The sequence below is a fragment of the Delphinus delphis genome, chromosome 1, assembly GCF_949987515.2.
Source record: "Delphinus delphis chromosome 1, mDelDel1.2, whole genome shotgun sequence".
In the NCBI taxonomy this organism is placed as follows: domain Eukaryota; kingdom Metazoa; phylum Chordata; class Mammalia; order Artiodactyla; family Delphinidae; genus Delphinus; species Delphinus delphis.
The window spans coordinates 14,333,251-14,352,089 of NC_082683.1; the positions used below are offsets into that span (position 1 = coordinate 14,333,251).

The 18,839-nt window shown below is 45.5% G+C and overlaps 1 long non-coding RNA gene and 1 other non-coding gene across 2 annotated transcripts in view; one reads left to right on the forward strand and one right to left on the reverse strand.

Annotated features, from left to right (window-relative positions):
• LOC138414111 (uncharacterized) overlaps positions 1–18,839 on the reverse strand; it is a 34,900-nt gene that overhangs the window by 15,293 nt on the left and 768 nt on the right. The gene's annotated exons all lie outside the window — the stretch shown is intronic.
• On the forward strand, positions 7,947–8,019 carry TRNAA-CGC (transfer RNA alanine (anticodon CGC)). Its single transcript has one exon. It is a non-coding gene; the product is annotated as a tRNA-Ala (tRNA).

Here is an 18,839-nt window from a genome sequence, read left to right on the forward strand (position 1 = left end):
CACGAGCCCAAGCCCCGGCCTCAGCTAAGTTCTGGGTTCCAGGGCCAGGCCCCCCTTTGCATCTCTACTTCCTCATCTGTAAAGTGGGCAGGACAGTCACTGTCTACATCTGGATGTCGACAGATGACATGAGTTAACAAATCTCGAAACTTGGCACTAGTTGACACACTTTTCACCTCGTTCACAGAGGGTGAGAAGGGAAGGCATGAGTCTAATGCCAACAGCAGGGACCTTGTGTGTTTGCGTGGGGAGAGGGTTGGCTGCCCGGCCTCATGACCTGGGCAGTCACACAGGCCTGGTGCGCGCAAAGGACCTACACTTGGTTAAAGATCTGCTTCAATTATGCCACCTTTTTTTTTTTTTTTTTGCAGTACGCGGGCCTCTCACTGTTGTGGCCTCTCCCGTTGCAGAGCACAGGCTCCGGATGCGCAGGCTCAGCGGCCATGGCTCACGGGCCCAGCCGCTCCATGGCATGTGGGATCTTCCCGGACCGGGGCACGAACATGTGTCCCCTGCATCGGCAGGCGGACTCTCAATAACTGCGCCACCAGGGAAGCCCTCAGGTGTATCTTAAATGGCTGAATTATAAATAATGTCTCTGGTGAGGCTCACAGCTAGAGTTGGCTAATGTTCCAATTCCATTGTAAATTTGATAAAATTTAAACACAGATGAAGTATTTCTGGAGAAATGTTAACATTTGGGCTAAGATGTGCTGTAAGTATAAAATACAGATTTTGAAGACTTACTATAAAAAAAGAATACAAAGTATCTCATTAACACTTTTTATATTGATTATATACTGAAATGATAATATTTTAGATCTAATGGGTTAAACAAAATATACTATGACAATTAATTTCACCTGTTTCTCTTTTTCGTTTTCAATGTAGGCACTAGAAAACTTAAAGTTGCATCTGTGGCTTACATTCTACTTCTTTCGGACAGCACTGGATTAGGGAATCTCTAAAAGTACTTCCTTTTTTAAAATATTCTAACATTCTGCAAAACAACAGACTTCTATGCTGGGTAACCATTGAATTCTAGGTTTGCTTGTCCAGCATCATACTCCTCACCCCATTCTTCTGTTGGCACCTTGACTTTCCGAAGGAAAATTGCCTTGGGTAGACTCATCTTCACCCCCAGCTATAGGGATGGGCATATGACCAGGTCTGGCCAATCAGAGAAGAGCGCCCTCTCTTTGACCACAGTGATTGGCTCAGGAATGACATATGACCACCAGTCAGTGCCAATGAGACTCCATTTGATTGAAAGATTGGCAATGAGCCCTGCGTTGTCCCTGGGATTGCAGAGGGAGTAGGATGGAAGCCTAGACTTGCAGGCCACCATCCTGCCCGCCCACGCCCCACCCCCCCGCGAGAGAACAGCCTGCCTGACAAGGAAGCCAGCACAGAGAAAAGGAGAACCAGGAGAGAGGCCAAGTCATGTATCTGAAGTCAGGATCTATCCCTGGAAAAAAATAATTCCTTTTTGCTTAAACCAGTTTGAATCAGAATTCTGACCCTGGAATCTTGAATAACACCTGGACGATCGGTTAGGGCTAGGGTTAGGGTTAGGGTTAACCCCAGCTCAAGTGATCGTGTTCTAAAACGGCTGGGCTGCCCTCCACCCCCTCCTAAGCTCGGCTTTCCCATACTCCCAACCTCTTCTCTTGCGGCCAGTTTCACCCTCCTATCAGCTGGAATAACTTGTAGTGACATGAGCCAGCCCACTTGTCTTCCTGCATTTTCATGTCCCTGCATTTCCCACTGCTTGGAAAAATCTTCTCTCTCTCACTCCTCACCCCCACTCTGCCCCCTGCCTCATAGGACCTGGCAAACTTCTCATCTTTCAAGTCTCAGATACTCTTATCAAGGTCACCGATGACCTCTGTGTTGCCAAATCCAATGGTCACTCCTCCATCTATCTTTTATGCAACTTTTTGACATTCCACACAATTGACCATTCCCACATTCTCGAAACCTTTCTCTCGGCTTCCATGATACCTTATTCTACTCCTCCTACCTCACTGACCACTCCTTCTCAATATCTTCATTCATTCCTTTATTCTTTCATGCGTTCCTTCAGCAAATCTTTACTAAGAGCCTACTACTTGCTCAGCCCTATGCTAGGTCCTAGGCAGTCAACAGAACAAAACCCTGCCCCACGGAGTGTATGTTCTAGGGGAAGTCTACTTTATTGATTCTCCACCTCTGTTCAACCTCCAAATGTTGGCTATGCTGAGGTTCATCGGGGATCCCTTGTTTCCATCTTATCCACTCTCGTGACTTTAAATTCCATCCACGTGTTGCTGACTCCCAAATGTTTATCTCTAACCCTGGCTATTTCCCCTGAACTGCAGACTCGTAGATCCAACTACCTACTTGATTTCACCGCTTGGATATCTACAGGCTGTCTCAAGATTAACACGTTGAAGACAGACTCATAGATCCAACTACCTGCTTGATTTAACCACTTGGATATCTACAGGCTGTCTCACGATTAACGTGTTGAAAACAGAAATGCTTACTCCCCCACTCTCAGCCTAAACCTGTTTCTTCACCTGCCATTCTCCATCACAGTTAATGGCCCCACCATCCACCCAGTTGCTCAGCCAACAACCTAATAGTCATCCTGATTCCTATCCTTTCTTCTCTCCCCACATCCAATCTATCACCAAGTTCTGTCAGCTCTACCTCCAAAACGTACTCTGCAACTGTCCACTTTTCTCCATTTCCTCTTCTACCACCCTGGTCCAGGCCACCATTATCCATCCCTGGACCACTATTATAATGACCTCTTAACTGGTTTCCTTGCATCCACTCATGGCTATCACCCCGACCTATTCTTCACACCATAGGCAACGAAATTTTAAAAATGTAAATCAGATCACTTCACTCCTCTTCTTAAAACCCTCCGGGGGCTTCCCTGGTGGTGCAGTGGTTGAGAGTCCGCCTGCCGATACAGGGGACATGGGTTCGTGCCCCGGTCCGGGAAGAGCCCACATGCTGGGCCCGTGACCCATGGCCACTGGACCTGAGCGTCTGGAGCCTGTGCTCTGCAACGGGAGAGGCCACAACAGTGAGAGGCCCGCGTACCGCAAAAAAAAAACCTCCAGGAAGCAGCGTGGGAGAAGACATTTGCAACATTTATGAAAGATGATAGATTAGTAAATCAGGGAGGGGATATGGGGATATATGTATAGGTATAGCTGATACACATTGTTATACAGCAGAAACTAACACAACATTGTAAAGCAATTATACTCCAATAAGGATGTTTAAAAAAAAAAAGGGAAAGACAGCCATGTTGAAAAATGGGCAAGGGATATGAACAGACAATTCACAAGAAACTCCAAGAGCCAATAAATACAAAGTTACACGTAAACCTCACTAGTAATCATGGAAATGCAAATTAAAATGAGTTACACCACATGTTTTTACACCAATGTTTTTTTACACCAAAAACATTGTCAAATTTTTGAAAGGCTGACAGTATCAACTGCTGGCAAGGATATAAGGAAATGGGAACTTTCAGACTCTGCTAGTGGGAATATAAATTCAGATGCCAACTTTAGGGAACCATCTGGCAACTTGTTATAATGTTGGAAATGCACAAACCCATTCATCCCCCATTTCAGAATCAGCTGTAATAGTAAAAAACAGAATGCAACCTAATGTCTATCAATATGAGAATGGATAAATAAAATATGATATACATGTGCCCATATAATTCTACGTAGCATTGAAAACAAATTAGCTAAGTTAATTTAACACCTATCAAGGTTCGTTGGATGAGAAAAAGCAGCCATAAAAAGACATGTGCATACTGCTTCCATTTATGCAGATTTTAAATTTTAAACTTAAAGGGAAAAATGGTTTCCCACTAACGTCACAATGAAACCCTTAGAGTCTTTCCACGAACTGTTCCCTCTCGTGGCACTTTCCCTAAAGCAGGCCCCCCCATCACCTCCAGACATTCTGTGTTTATCTTTGTCTCTCCCCACTAGACCGTGATCTCCAGAAGAGCAGGAACCTTGCTTCTCTTATTCAGTGGTATATCATGAATGGATGGCATTTTGTCAGTGCTCAATAAATGCTTGTTGAATGAATAATTGTGATTCCTTCAGGAAGTCTTTCCTGTATTCCTAGATTAAGAAATGTCCCTTAGCTTTGCACTGCCACAGCATCCTGCTTGGCTCTCTCAGCTAGTTTCCCATTACGATTCAGAAACTCTTGATCTGGGTTCTCGAATGGGTGTCCGGCGAACCCATAAACATCCTAAAACTGTAGGTAAAATTTCATATGCATGTGCTTATTACATTTTCTGGAGGGAAGTTTCTTCACTTCCATCATATTCTTAAAAGGGTCTATGCCACAAATACACAAAAAAGTTTTCATAACACTGCTGTTTCTGTTGTTTTTTACCAGCTCCTCTAGACCGTAGGTTGCTTGAGGGCAAGTCCACAACCGTTTCCCTAAACGCCAGTGCAGGGCCTGGCATGTAATAGACGAATTTCAGTGAAATCTTGAATGAATGAATAAGGGAATGACTGCATGCTTTTGGAGCCTGGGTACCGGGCCCACATTCACTCTCAGAGCCTTTGGGAGGCCTAGACCTTGGAACTGGAACAGAGAAGGAACAGAAAGCTGGCCTCAGAGTCAGGAAGGCGAAGCACTCAGAAGCACAGGGTCCTGGACGGGTCTCTCCTCTTGCTCATCCCGAGCGCAGCAAAGCTGATTCATTACAGGCTTTTCCATCCTTGGCCCAGAGCCTGCAGCAGCCTCCTTCTCTCTCCTCCTCACACTTCAAGGTGAACCAGCTTTGGTACCAGGGGTGTTGCAGCCAAGATCAATACAGTTGCCAAGCTCCGGCAGCCCCATGGAAACCCCATAACAAGGCACCAAACAGAGACCAAACCCTTCCCAGGAAACTCCAGGGGCAAGGAGGGTTGCCTCCTTCACCAATGACTTAGGAATCTAGAAATTCCGGTGGAGCCAACTGGGCAAGGGGTGCAGGACACTAGGCCTCCTTCCATATAAAGATATCCCAAGCTCCAACATACAGCCCTATCTGGTCTGTGGCCAGAGTCTTTCCCCAAGGCCATCTTGCACACCTCCCAGGGCCATGTATTTCCCTGGCAAGTTCATGAATGAAGTCCAGGCATGCTGGGTCCTCAGATATCACGAGGAATATTTAGTAACACTATTGGCTCCATTAACTGAGGTCAACCATGTGCCAGGCCTTTGTGCTACACGACCCACATTTTAAAAAATTTAATCCTCACAAGGTCCCTATTAGTCCCATTTGACAGAAGAGGACATTGAGGCAGAAAAGGTTTGCCCGAGGCCCCTTGGCCAACGAGTGTCTAAACTGAGATTCAAACAGGTCACCTGATTCCTATGACCTTCACCTCAACCCTAGAGCTGCCATCTACAGAGCTGCTCACTCAGGGCTACACCTGATTACACTCAGGCCTCACAGCAACCCCAGCAGGCAAATCACCATTACTTTCCTTATTTTATTCTATTTTTTTAATTTAATTTGTATTTTATTTGGGGGTATAGTTGATTTACAATGTTGTGTTAGTTTCAGGTGTACAGCAAAGTGATTCAGTTTTACATATACATATATCCATTCTTTTTCAGATTCTTTGCCCATACAGGTTATTACAGAATATTGAGTAGAGTTCCCAGTAGGTCCTTGTTGTTTATCTATTTTATATGTAGCAGTGTGTATCTGTTAATCCCAAACTCCTAATTTATCCCCTCCCTTCCCCTTTGGTAACCATATGTTTGTTTTCAAAGTCTGTGAGTCCGTTTCTGTTTTGTAAATAAGTTCATTTTTTTTTTTAGAGTCCACATATAACTGGTATCATACCATTTGTCTTTCGCCATCTGACTTACTTCACTTAGTATGATAACCTCTAGGTTCATTCATGTCGCTACAAATGGCATTATTATTTTATTTTACTTTTGCACTCTAATCCTAGGTTTATTCAACACAGTCCTTTTACTCTACACAACAAAGTACAACCACAACATTATCTAAAATGCCACAAAGTTACAAAACTCAAAACAGAAAATTTATAGTACTGGCTGTACAATGAAAACCAAAAAAAGCAACGTACACGTTGCCAAGGTAACCTGCAAGACGGCCAAGAACACCAGCGCAACAGGGAGTTCTGTGATGACCCGGAAGAACTGGCCTTCAACCTGTTCATCAATTTCAGAGACAGAAAGGGAGACACGGTGTGTGTATGCGTGCACGCGTGCACCCACAAGAAAACATGTAAAAAGAGAACCATTTTCAGCAACGAACAGCGGCTATTTGACCCTAGAGGTCAAAAGAGGGCTCAAGCAAGAATGGCAGCTGCACAAAAGCGTGCCCTTTCCTGCGGGACCCTGCAGGCCAACAAGCGAGGGCATGACCAGGCCACCAGGGTGGCCCCAGGTCACTGGTGGAATGGAAAAACCGGTTCGCAGGCTCGGCCACACGGCCACCTGGAGCCCTGCTCATCCCTGCTGGCTTTGCCACTGACCTGGCTCTCAGGAACTGGAAACATGGGAGCTTTGTAGCCGGAAAACTAGAGGGCATCTTTATAGATACACCCTTGATAAAAGACATGTTCACATACTGAGGTATGGAAAGTCATTCTGGCTTATACATGAGTTAACCTGAATTTCATGCTAGCTAACACAGCCTGTTTGTGGCCTATCAAACAAGCATTGTGTATCTGCTTTAATTATTAAAGGGCACATTGACCAGAAGCAAAGAATGTCCATTTTAGAGAACAGACTTGTGGTTGCCAAGGGGGAGTTTTATATATATATATATATATATATATATATATATAACTGAATCACTTTGCTGTATAGCAGAAATTAACACAACATTGTAAATCAACTATACCTCAATTAAAAACAAAAGAAAGAATGTCCATGTTAAAAATAAAGATTAAATGCCTCCCTTCCTGGGATGCCAATGCTGGTACTTCTTCAATGGTAAGACCTCCTTGCCAGGTGCCAGGACGGTACTGACTCACTGTGTACGTGCTGATCTGGGTTTTTCTGAAAGCTTGAAGGAATGTATCCCTGACTTGTTTGATGTTCTTTATCCTGACACAAAACTGTGCTGAAAACCATGCATCTCCAGAGCAGGTCCTCAGAGTTACCCGAGAGGCTGTCTCCCAGGCCATAGTCCTCAGTTTGGCTCAAATAAAACTCTTTTCCTATTTATACGTTGTTTATTGATTATTTTCGTCAACACCCCCAGACCAGCAACACCCCTACAGCCAGAACTCTGTCATCAGGGGAAACATCTCAATCCCTCGCCTTCAAATCCCTGAATGAGGGATTTCTTTCTGACCGATCCTCCTTGGTTAGAAAAATGACACAACTGAGTTGGATGGGATGTAATTGACGGGGCGGAGCTTCGGTGGCCCTGCTTATTGGGAGGAGTTGGAGCTGCAGCGGCTGCCGCGGCAGTGGCCGCGGGGGGGCGGGGGGGGGGGTGGAACTGCGCAGAGGAGAACGTGGCTTCCTCCTCTTCCACGTGACCGGCGCCACGTGCGGTGTGGTGACAGCATTCTCCTGGGAGCGCTGAATCGCCGGGGGATGGCCTAGGCCAGGGGGCCAAGTCAGCAGTGGCAGTGATCTCCTGGACATCAACCTTTCCTGTGTCCACGTGCGTGTGTGACCCCCTCCAGGAGAGGCAGGACCCGCCAAACGTTCTCCCTGGAGGCCGGAGACTCCTGTGTGGCGTGTGTGGTGCCGGAAGCGGGCTCACACGGGCTCCTGGAGAACCAACCCTGTTGTTTGCACAACAGTAACCAACCCTCAGTCCCCAGAGCACTTGGCACACACACGCTCACGTGGTGAGAACCACGGCCACCATGAGGGCGGCACCACGCTTCCATGTTACAGGTTAAAGAGGCTGCAGCGGGACTTCCCTGGTGGTCTAGTGGTTAAGACTCCGTGCTCGCAACGCAGGGGGCCTGGGTTCGATCCCTGGTCAGGGAACTAGATCCCGCATGCTGCAAGGAAGATCCCACATGCCGCAACTAAGACCCGGCACGGCCAAATCAATAAATAAATATTTAAAAACATAAAATAAAGAGCAGATTCTTTCTGCTCTCACTGGGAGAGGATGTGCTCTGCTGTCCTTGACAGCTCCAGGGAGAAAACGTAAAAAAAAAAAAAAAAGAGGCTGCAGCACAGAGAGGGGACATGAGGTGTCACCCAGGAACAGGTGGCAGAGTGGGGGTCACTTCAAATCCCTTGTCCCTTCTCCTCCGGTCTGTCCCTGTGTATTAGAAACCGACCTTAAGGCAGCCACGGGTCAGGGATGAGATTATAGGACTGCCAAGGGTTTGCCTCTAATCCACAGGCCAACAAGTTGGGGAGCAGCAACCAGATCCCCGTTTAAAGGGAAATGAAGTGGAAACAGACATTCCATGGGATGTACTCAGAGGTCTCAGTCAGATAATCAGGCCCGGAGGACTTCTGCGAGCTGCACGGAGCCCCCCAGATGGGGTCAGGCTGGAAACCAGGCAGAGAAACAGGGGTCTCACCCAGGGTTGGCCAGACAGGCACAAGCCCAGGCTCAGGTAGCCCCAGGAATCAGCAGTGGGCCCCCACCTGCCCTCCTTCTCACCCCTCCTGCTGGGACACAGGCTCACCGTTGGGGAAGCCGAATGCCGGATGATGGGCCGGGAGGGCAGACCTCTCTTTGGTATGGGCATGGTGTGGGGTTGCCCGGCCCTGCCAGGCCCTCACCAGACAGCCAACCACAAAGCCTCTCTCAGGCAGACAATTCAGCCCTTTCAATCCAAGCTCAGCCGGGCTGGCATTCCCTGCACCTCTGTTTCTCTCTGGCTCCTCTAAGTGAATCACCCGGAGTTATTGGCTCTGGGAACAATGAACGAGGAGCAGGTTTAAGTCCTCGAACAGACAGACAGCTGGGTCCTAGCACACCAAGGCCGTGGCTGCCGATGAAGGTCAATGCCGTGGACGCGCCAGGGCTGCAGAGCTGCATGACAGAGTGTCATAGAATCGACACCACAGAAGGGTAGAGTCACAGCAATGTGGATTGTTCGAGAGCTACAAATTGTTCTAATCACAGAGCCACAGAAAGCCAGTGTCCCAGAATCATCAATTATTAAAAGCCTAGAATCGCCACCTCGGGGAACCAGAGACTTCCGGGACGATCAAGCCATTAGCTGCCCAAACCCAGCTCTTTAGAGCAGGAAAAGTTCCTCCTGTCTGAGGCTTCATCATGCAGGTGGGGGAACTGAGCTGATCACGGTCACAGAAGCAGGGCTGGGACACAGACATCTCCACTTCCCATCCTTGCTCCACTCCCAGGGAATGTGGGTAAGAACAGCAGCCCCCTGAGGTCCTGGACACTCGGCCCAGGGACCTGCCCCTTGGATGGGCCTAGCCTCACTCTGGGGAATCATCACTCTGTCAGAGCACCCGTGGTCAAGCCCCTCTGTTGTGTCAAGATCTGAGGCTTTGTGAGCTCTAAGGTCAGGATGATGTGTTTGGCAAGTCTGGGCAGGCTTGGATTCTTGTCACCAATCCCTCAATCCCCTGCCTAATAAGGGAGAATTGTGCACCTAATGATACCTGGGAGTACACCTAGTGGTGATCACACAGGGGAGGGAGCCAGCCTTCCTGGGTTTCAGACTGGGATGCCCATTGCCTCATCGGGGTCACTTCAGTTCACTGTCAAGCTACACAAGGTAATCCTGCCTCGCTTCCCAAGGGCCCATCACATGCTAGGGTCAGAGAAGTTACTCAGACACAAAGACTCTGTGCCCACCTTTGAGGCCCTCATAATCCACTGAGACAGTCACATATGTAGGTAATTATAAGTCAAGGCAGAGTGTGATGGCAATGAACACAGAAGAGACACAAATTAAGAAAGGCTTCATGAGAGAGGGGTAGCATTTAAACTGAGCCATTAGAGGGCTTCCCTGGTGGCGCAGTGGTTGAGAGTCCGCCTGCCGATGCAGGGGACACGGGTTCGTGCCCCCGTCCGGGAAGATCCCACATGCCGCGGAGCGGCTGGGCCCGTGAGCCGTGGCCGCTGAGGCTGCGCGTCCGGAGCCTGTGCTCCGCAACGGGAGAGGCCACAACAGTGAGAGGCCCGCGTACCGCAAAAAAGAAATAAAAACAAAAACAAAAAAGTAAACTGAGCCATTAGAGAGATTTTCTTTATATCGGTTCCTGACTTCTGCTTCTGCTTGCGTTGCAATAACAAGGATTAGACTTACCTTCCCACCCTACCCTAAACAACTAGAAAACTGGACAAAATACATGAAACAACTGTATTTCAAAATACGACGAAAAACAAGCATGACGGGATGTGATCACTAAGAGAAGAGAAACATATGAAGGGGTCGGGGGTGGGGTGGGAGTGCTGACTGTCCTGGTTTTCTGCCTGGAGTCACATTCCAGACCATGGTCCAAGGAGAGGGATCCCAAGCAGAGTATAGGAATCTTGCTGAACTGAGCATCTGGAGACTGGCGTCCAGGGACACAGCTAGAGTTGTATGGCAAAGTTCCAGAAAGGAGGAAATTGTGCAGAAAATGAGCTCCATAAGTCTGCATGGGACCTTCTGGAGTTGTTTCTGAGTACGAGGGTAAAATTCCCTGAGACAGGGCAAAACTAAAAAATGAAAGCTTCAAGCAGAACAATTCCCAGAACTCACACAAGTCAGGAGACGTTTGAGTTGCAACCAGCCAGAGTAGTGAAAACTCCGTAAGAACCTCAAACATTCAGTGGAAACTTTGTAGAAGTCGTGTCATAGCCGTAGGCTGAGCGATCCCTAGAGTGAAGGCTAGTCCAGACCAGACATAGCAAAGTCTGAAAACAGGCTTCAAAGGGATAAAGATGGTGTGCAAGAAACCAAGCTGCATGTTACAGCAAAGCCCAACATTCTTTAAGACGACAAAATTGAGACACTCAACTATATAACATCCATAATGTCCAGCATCCAGTCAGAAACCGCTAGATATGCCCCAAAGCAGGAAACTGTGACCCCTAACCAGAAGAGAAGTCAATCAATAAAAATGGACCCAGGAATGACAGAGATGATGGAACTAGGTACAAAGATGTTAAAGTGTTACTATAACTACAAGTATTTAAAGAAAAATAGAATCATAATGAGTAGAGAAATGGAAGATATAAAAAAGAATCAAGTAGAACATCTAGAGATGAACAATATACTATCTAAAATGAAAAGTGTATGAATGAGATTTACTGCAGATTAGACACCGCAGAAGAAAAGATAATTGACCCAAAAGGTCAATATAGCAATATAATGTACCTAAACTGAAGCACAGGGACAAAAAAAGATGGGAAAAAATGAACAGAGCTTAGACATCTGTGATACGACATCAAATGGTCTAACAGATGTGTAGTTGAAGTCCAAGAAGGAGGGGAGAGAGAGAGGAAGAAAGAAAGGAAGAAAGAAAGAAAGGAAGGAAGAAAGAAGGAAAGGAAGGAAGGAAGGAAGAAACATAAAATATATTTGAAGAAATAATGGCTGGAAATTTTCTAAATTTGAGAAAAACTATAAACCCACAGATTCAAGAATCTCCACAAAACCCAATCAGGATAAACATAAAAACCCCACGCCAAGATGCATCATAATCAAGTTGCTGAAAACCAGTGATAAGACAACCTTAAAAGTAAGCAGAGAAAAAAGACATGTCACATACAGAGAAAAACTGATAAGAATTCTCATCAGAAACTATGCAAGCAGGAGACAATGGAACCTCTCGAAAGCACTGAAAGGAAAAACAAAAAACAAAAAACTGTCAACCTAAAATTCTATGGCCAGCAACAATACCCTTTAAACAATGAAAGAGAAATAAAAACTTCTTCAGAAAAGAAGAACAAAAGCTGAGAGAATTTATCACCAGCAGACCTGCACTACAAGAAATAGTAAAGGAAGTTCTTGGGGGGACAGGACATTATACTGGATGGAAATTTGAACTAAACAAAGGAATAAAGAGCACCAGAGATGATAAACATGTGAGAAAATAGGAAGGTCCTTTCTTCCCTCATTTGTTGATTTCTTTAAAAGATAAGCAAGAGTAATATTCCTGTTTTTATTACTGTATTACTGTTTACAATATATGTAAAAGCGAAACGTGTGGTAACACTAACACACAAAGGACAGAATGGGCAATGGAAATATACTGTTATAAAGTTTCTTACACTCTCTGTTAAAGTGGATTTATATTGCGCCCACTCAGCTAAGCTGGAACTATATTTCCCAGAATATCTTTCCCTGTATAGTTCCAAGTTAGCGTAGGTCACTAGAGACATTTTATACAACATCTGCAAAAGGTACAGTAAAGCGGTAGCCACTTGCTTTCTGTTTTGTTTTGTTTTGTTACTCAAAAAGTTGGCATAGGGACACCAGGTGCAGCTCGCATACACTGTCACTTAACGGCTGGGTCACCTTGTCATCATGAGGCAGCAGCTGAGCCCACAGCCCCTCAGGCCCCTGCTGGATCATCCAGCAGTTTCTCTGATCCCTGGCCCAGGTGTTTCAGCTTCATGATGAGTTTCTCGTCTAGGTCAGTCACATCACTGAAGATGGCATCTTGGAAGGAGTGAGAGATGACATGTGGGTGCTGGTTTGTTCCTGTTCTCTTCCACGCTTCCCCCACTTTGAATCCATCTCCCCTTCCCAAACTTCTCTCCCTTCACTGCCAGTAATATACCAGAACCAGACACAAAGAAAATAGCATTTTAGAGACTGTTTAGCCAGCTCCATATAATTGCATAAGGTCAAATTCCTATAATAAATCCCTTATTATATATCATTCCCAGTGGTTCTGTTTCTCTGGTTGAACCCTGACTAATAAATATGTAAAGTATGCAAATATTATGTGATACGTTAAAGATGCATATAATTAACCCTAAAGCAAGCATTAAAATAGAAAATAGGGTTTTCCCTGGTGGCCTAGTGGTTAGGATTCTGGGCTTTCACTGCCATGGCCCAGGTTCAATCCCTGGTCAGGGAACTGAGATCCCACAAGCTGAGCAGCCAAAAAAAAAAGAAAAGAAAAGAAAAGAAAGAGTGAAAATAAAATGAGATTATAAAAATATATATAATCCAAAAGAAGCCAAGCAAGGGGAAACAAAGGAACAAAGAAGAGATGGGTCAAATAGAAAGCACATAGCAGGACAGTAGATTTAAACTCAACTATATCGATAATTACATTAAATGTAAATTGTCTAAACTCAGACAAAGTAGGCCTCCAGTACAAGGGATTTTACCAGAGATTAAGAGAGATATTAATGAATGAGAAATTGATCAATGAATCAAGAGGATATATTACTCCTAAATATATATGTACTTAATAACAGAGGTTCGAAAATACATGAAACAAAAACTGAAAGGAGAAAGAAAAATCCACAACGAGAGCTGGAAATTTCAACACCCTCATCACTGATAGAACAAGCAGACAGAAAGTCAGCAAGGATATAGAAGACTTGAGCAACGCTGTCAACCAGCTTGACCTAATGGACATTTGTACAACACTCCACCCAAGAGCGGAGTACACATTATCTTCAAGGGCACACCAAGATACACCAAATACTGGGTCATACAGTAAGTCTCAATACATTTAAAAGAGATGCAATCACTGCACTGATGCTGGAGGGGAAAAAGGAAGATAAAGGGGTACACAAGTTTTGTTTGGTTTTTTTGTTTTGTTTTTGGGGTTTTTTTTGCTAAAAGATAGAGACAAGAAACTTTCCACATAATGCAAATGAGTTATCTTTGGCCGCTTACAAGTGATAGCTGTGGATTACTGCAGTGCGTCTTAAAACCTAACTCCTTTCAAACCAGGTCATGAGTCAGAAGGGACTTCTAGGCCGGTAGAGCATGTTGTTGAAGGTCTGGATGACTTTTCAAAGGGAGGGTGCTGGTAAGAGTGACTCGAGTCAGGAAACTGGCCAGTAAATAGCTAGTTCCCTGAGCTCCTGTGATAAATTCCACTCTTACACTTCCTCCTGGGTGTCCCATAGACACATCAGTATGTCCAAAATCAAGCCAACAGTGTAATACCAGCCCCCTAGAGCTCCCATCTTCATCCCTTCATCTCAAAACTTCTATTTCTCCTGAATTATCCATCTTAGTCAATGGTACCACTCAGAAACTTGCAGGTAGTCGAAACTCCTGCCTTTCTTTCAGTCCCCACAGTTTAGTAGTCACAGAGTCCTACTGAGTCTTTTTCTCTCATTAATCACTTGAACCCTCTTTTCTTCCCTTCCTCATCACCACTGCCAAGTCCAAGCCCCTTCTCACTTCTCACCTTATTCTCTGTCTCTAACTTGCCCCAGGCCTTCTGCCTTATTCTACCTCCCTCTGTGCTATGCCCTGCTTGCTAAAGCAGTCTTAACTTTCATGTGTTTCACGTTTTAAAATTCACATAATAATTCACAGAAAATATAATAATTCACAGAAAATATCTAATACAGGTAAGCAAAAACCAAAATACATTACTTAATAAAAAGAAGTAAAGGCTAATTGTAATTTCCCATCAACCCACCACTACCACCCACTGTTAATACTTTGGATGAACAGCCTTCCAACTCTTTTCTGAACGTTCATTTATATTCTTTACAAGATAGGATTGTTCTAGACATGCTCCTAGGGTAATCCGGTTTGCTCGGGACAGTCCCAGTTTTAGCACTAGAGATCCTGCACCCTGCAATTGTCACCCTGCAATATATTAGCTTAATATAGTAGCACGTTTCAATGTTAGTAATATACAACTTTATCTTCATTTTAATGACTTCAGGGATTCCAGAATGTATCCATGTCAAAATGGCCTTTTAAATGTAAACATCCACCCTCTTCCATGGGCCATCTTTTGATGCATCCCGTAGGGTAGAGTAGTGAGCTTCAAAGTGGGGTAAGGGAGATGCATTTCAGGAGATACACAAGAGCAGCCATTGGTGCGAGGGAGAGAAAGTACCAGGATTTCTATTTATATGTATTCTTTGTATTTCTGTTGAGGAAGCTGGACAGCCACATGCAAAAGAAAGAAACAGGGCCACTGTCTTACACAAAAATTAACTCAAAGTATATTAAAGACCCAAACGTAGGGTGAATGATTTGAAGTTCTGGTTTTAACTTTATGAGTTTTATTACATGATTTTCATGGTTGCCTTAGATTTTTTTTTAATTAGGTACCTTAAAAAGTGATCTTTGCAGGCAATTCTTTCCAAAATATTATAATCATTCAATTATACTAAACAATTACTCACAAGACAAAAAGAAAGAATTGAACGTAAGACCTAAAGCCATAAAACCCCTAGAAGAAAACATAGGCAGAAAGCTTTTTTGACGCTGGTCTTGGTGATGATTTGGCACCAAAAGCAAAGGCCACAAAAGCAAAAATAGACACGTGGGGCTACGTCAAAGTAAAAAGCTTTTGCTTAGCAGATGAAACCGTCCACAAAATGAAAAGGCCATCTACCAAATGGGAGAAAATATCTGCAAATCATATATCTGATAAGAGGCTGATATCCAAAATATATAAAGAACTCATACAATTCAATAGCAAAAAAACAAACAATCCAATTAAATGCTTGTATTTTTGTGTGTCTTATAATGTACATGATATATGTGTGTGGCAGGACATGTATACAATTTATTCATAAGTAAGTCTCCACATAATGGAGATTTTTGTGTGTGTGTTTATTTCGAGCATGATCCTAAAATTTGGGGACACTGGCCTAGCTGATAAAATATTAACTTTTTAGCAGTCCTGGAATGTTCAGCGTAGTTAAGGCTTTGCTGCTCTTCTGGCTTCTTCGACCACCTACCCACACCCCTGCGAGCCACAGCAAACCACATCTGTTCCCTAAACATCCATATTCTCCCCTCCAAGCCTTTGCACAAGCCATTTCCTCTGCCAGGGGTTCCCATCACCCTACCCTCTTCACCTCCTGGCTAATATGTACTTGTATCTGAAGACGCAGATCAGGTGACATTTCCGCCAGGAAGCCTTCCTGGGCACACACCGGCTCTTGAGCCCGTCCCACCCAGGCTGGGTGCCTCTCCTCTTTGTTCCCATAGTGCCCTGTGCTAACCTACACAACACGGCAACACTAACCACGTGACTTCGTAATTGCCGGTTTATCTCTTTGTGACCTCCTCAAGGTTGGGGATTGTCCTCCTGATCTGAATCCCTGGTGGTTGCCCAGCCCAATGCCTGCCTCAGAATTATCTCTTAGTAAATGGTGAAAGAATAAACAGTAATAGCAAACATGTGTGTTGCACTTTGTCAATGCTAGGAGCTAGTTTAAGAAATTTAACATGAAAACCACCCCACGAGGTGGGTACTTCTGTTGTGTCCATTTTACAGATGAGGAGACAGAGGCACGGAGAAGTCCAGTAACTTGCTGAGGTCACATAATAATTAACAGAGCTGGGATTTGAACCCAGGTAAATCGGCTTCAGAATCCAGGCTATCAATCACTATGTGGAGGGAGACGCAAGAGGGAAGAGATATGGGGACATATGTATATGTATAACTGATTCACTTTGTTATAAAGCAGAAACTAACACACCATTGTAAAGCAATTATACTCCAATAAAGGTGTTAAAAAAAATCACTATGTGAATCACTCAGTGAAAGAATGAGTGAACAAAGGGAGGAAGGAAGGAAGAAATAAATGAACAGTTAAACAGAGGAGGGAGTAAACAAATATCCCGTGGCCTGGCGTTATGAGACCTTGCCCAGCCTGCTTTGCAGACATCAACCAACTGCTCTATCTATAAGGTGTTTTAGTCGCTTTCCACTGCACTATTTTCCAAATTTTAGTTGGTGCTTAAGAAGGTGCCAAAATCTTGGTTCCTAATGATAGGGATAGAGTAGGATAATTAGTTAGTTTAGGAGTCTCACTAGGGAATTAAAGACAGAGATGGAATTTTGAGCGAGTCTGGGAGACTGCTGTAAGCTAATGAGCACTCAAGGAAAAATTACGGAAACCTAGCAACAATCTACTCTATCCTGAAGGAAGACCAGGTGCATCCAAGCACCAGGCACACTCAAGCCACAAACCCTGACAGTTAAAACACGAGACAATAGATATGGGGTGTGAATCTCGTTACACGAAGTCAGGAAGTTAATGGTCCTTGAAGAGTAGCATTTCTGCATGTAGCCTAGACAGAAATAATAGGTGAAAGGGGAAAAATCTAGGCGAAAGGGGACATTATACCAAAACCTGAGATGAATGGTTTCCAGTCTGTCTCCCTTTACTTCTTTACTAAGCCGCCTGCGTTCATTGCTTTAGCCTTGTCCATCAAAAGGCATTTTGAGCAGAACCACTACATACAGGTTTAATGATTTCTTAAATGCAGACCCTACCCCAGATCTGCTTCTGTGTCAATTTGAAAAGGTCATGGGAATCAGGGAGGTGAGAAACTCAAGGTCGAAGCCCTGTGATTTCCTCCAGGCAGAGAAGTCACTGAAGCCATCATCGACAACTCGCCCTGTGCTACATCCTTCCTCGCATTATCCCGTTTAATCCCAACGGAGATAATTATCCTCGTGTTACAAGCAAATGGAGCAAACTGAGGCTCAGAGAGGTAAAAAGGCTGACCAACTCCAATTTTCCTGGAACCCTCCCTGTTTTACAACTGAAAGTCCCATGTCTCAGGAGCCCCTCAGTCCCAGGCAAACTGGGACATTTGGTCACCTTAGGCATAAGCAACCCACCCAAAGAACTGGATCCCCGAGATTCCAGCCCAGATCCAATGCCAATTCCCAAGCCCTTTTCTACCACACTGTGCTGTGCTTCTGGGGAAATAGATAAACTTGAGAGGCAGAAGGAAACACGTAGACAAGCCAGTTGGGATGGGGGTGAGAAGTGGGCTGGAGGAGGGTGGGCACGGAGGGGCAGCTCTGAAGTCAGGTCAGCCCTGGGTCACTGCAGCTGAGTCAAGCCATCTGGGAGGTCGGATGCTACTGGGTGACAAGCCAGGGGAGGACAAACAGGCTGTTCTATTCTCCCCTCTTTATCCCAGGAGGGGTCTGTTTACCACGATAACAGCCCTGTTATCTCAGCCAGGTCTCTGGTTTCTTGCCAGGCAGTGATGAGGGGTTTAAGGTCTGAGACTCTGACAAAACCAGTCTCCCTAGGACACTGGCACTCTCCCCGTCCTCGCCTGAGAGCCTGGTTGTTGGGATGGGGGGAGCCGTGTGGAGCACAAAAGGGCAGGGGCTCCCCACCCAAGGAGGCCCCTGGGAGATCAGGACCCCTATGCTCAGACGGTGTATTTCTGTGTTAACAGGTAAAGGATGTCACAGTGGTTGACCAGCTGCTGGAAGCCAGACATGGCCCGATGCTGCCTCTTCTTACCTTCTCCCTCCCCAAAGCGCTAGAGATAGGAAGCATCACCTCCACCGGACAAGAGGAAGCTGAGGCCCAGAGAGGGGATGTCCCTTGATGAGGTCACACAGCATGACAGTGACACAGAGTGTCAATGACGGAGCTGTGACCCCAGCTCTCCCTGCCCCCCAAGTCTGGGCACTCTGCTCCCCCGGACACTACCCTCCCCCTCCTCCACCTGGCTGAGTCCTCCCCATCTTGGACACCCAGCTTGAGGGCCCTCACCTGCAGTCAGCCTGCCTGACCCCTAGCCTGGATGAGGGTTCTGTCCCGGAACCCCTGGGGGCCCGTGCTTGGGCAACCAGAGTTCTTACGGTTTGGGTTATAACAGGTACTTGTCAGGCTCCTCCCTGCACTAGGGCACCCAGGGGCCAAGAACTGATTCCCCACCTCCCAGCAATAATATATT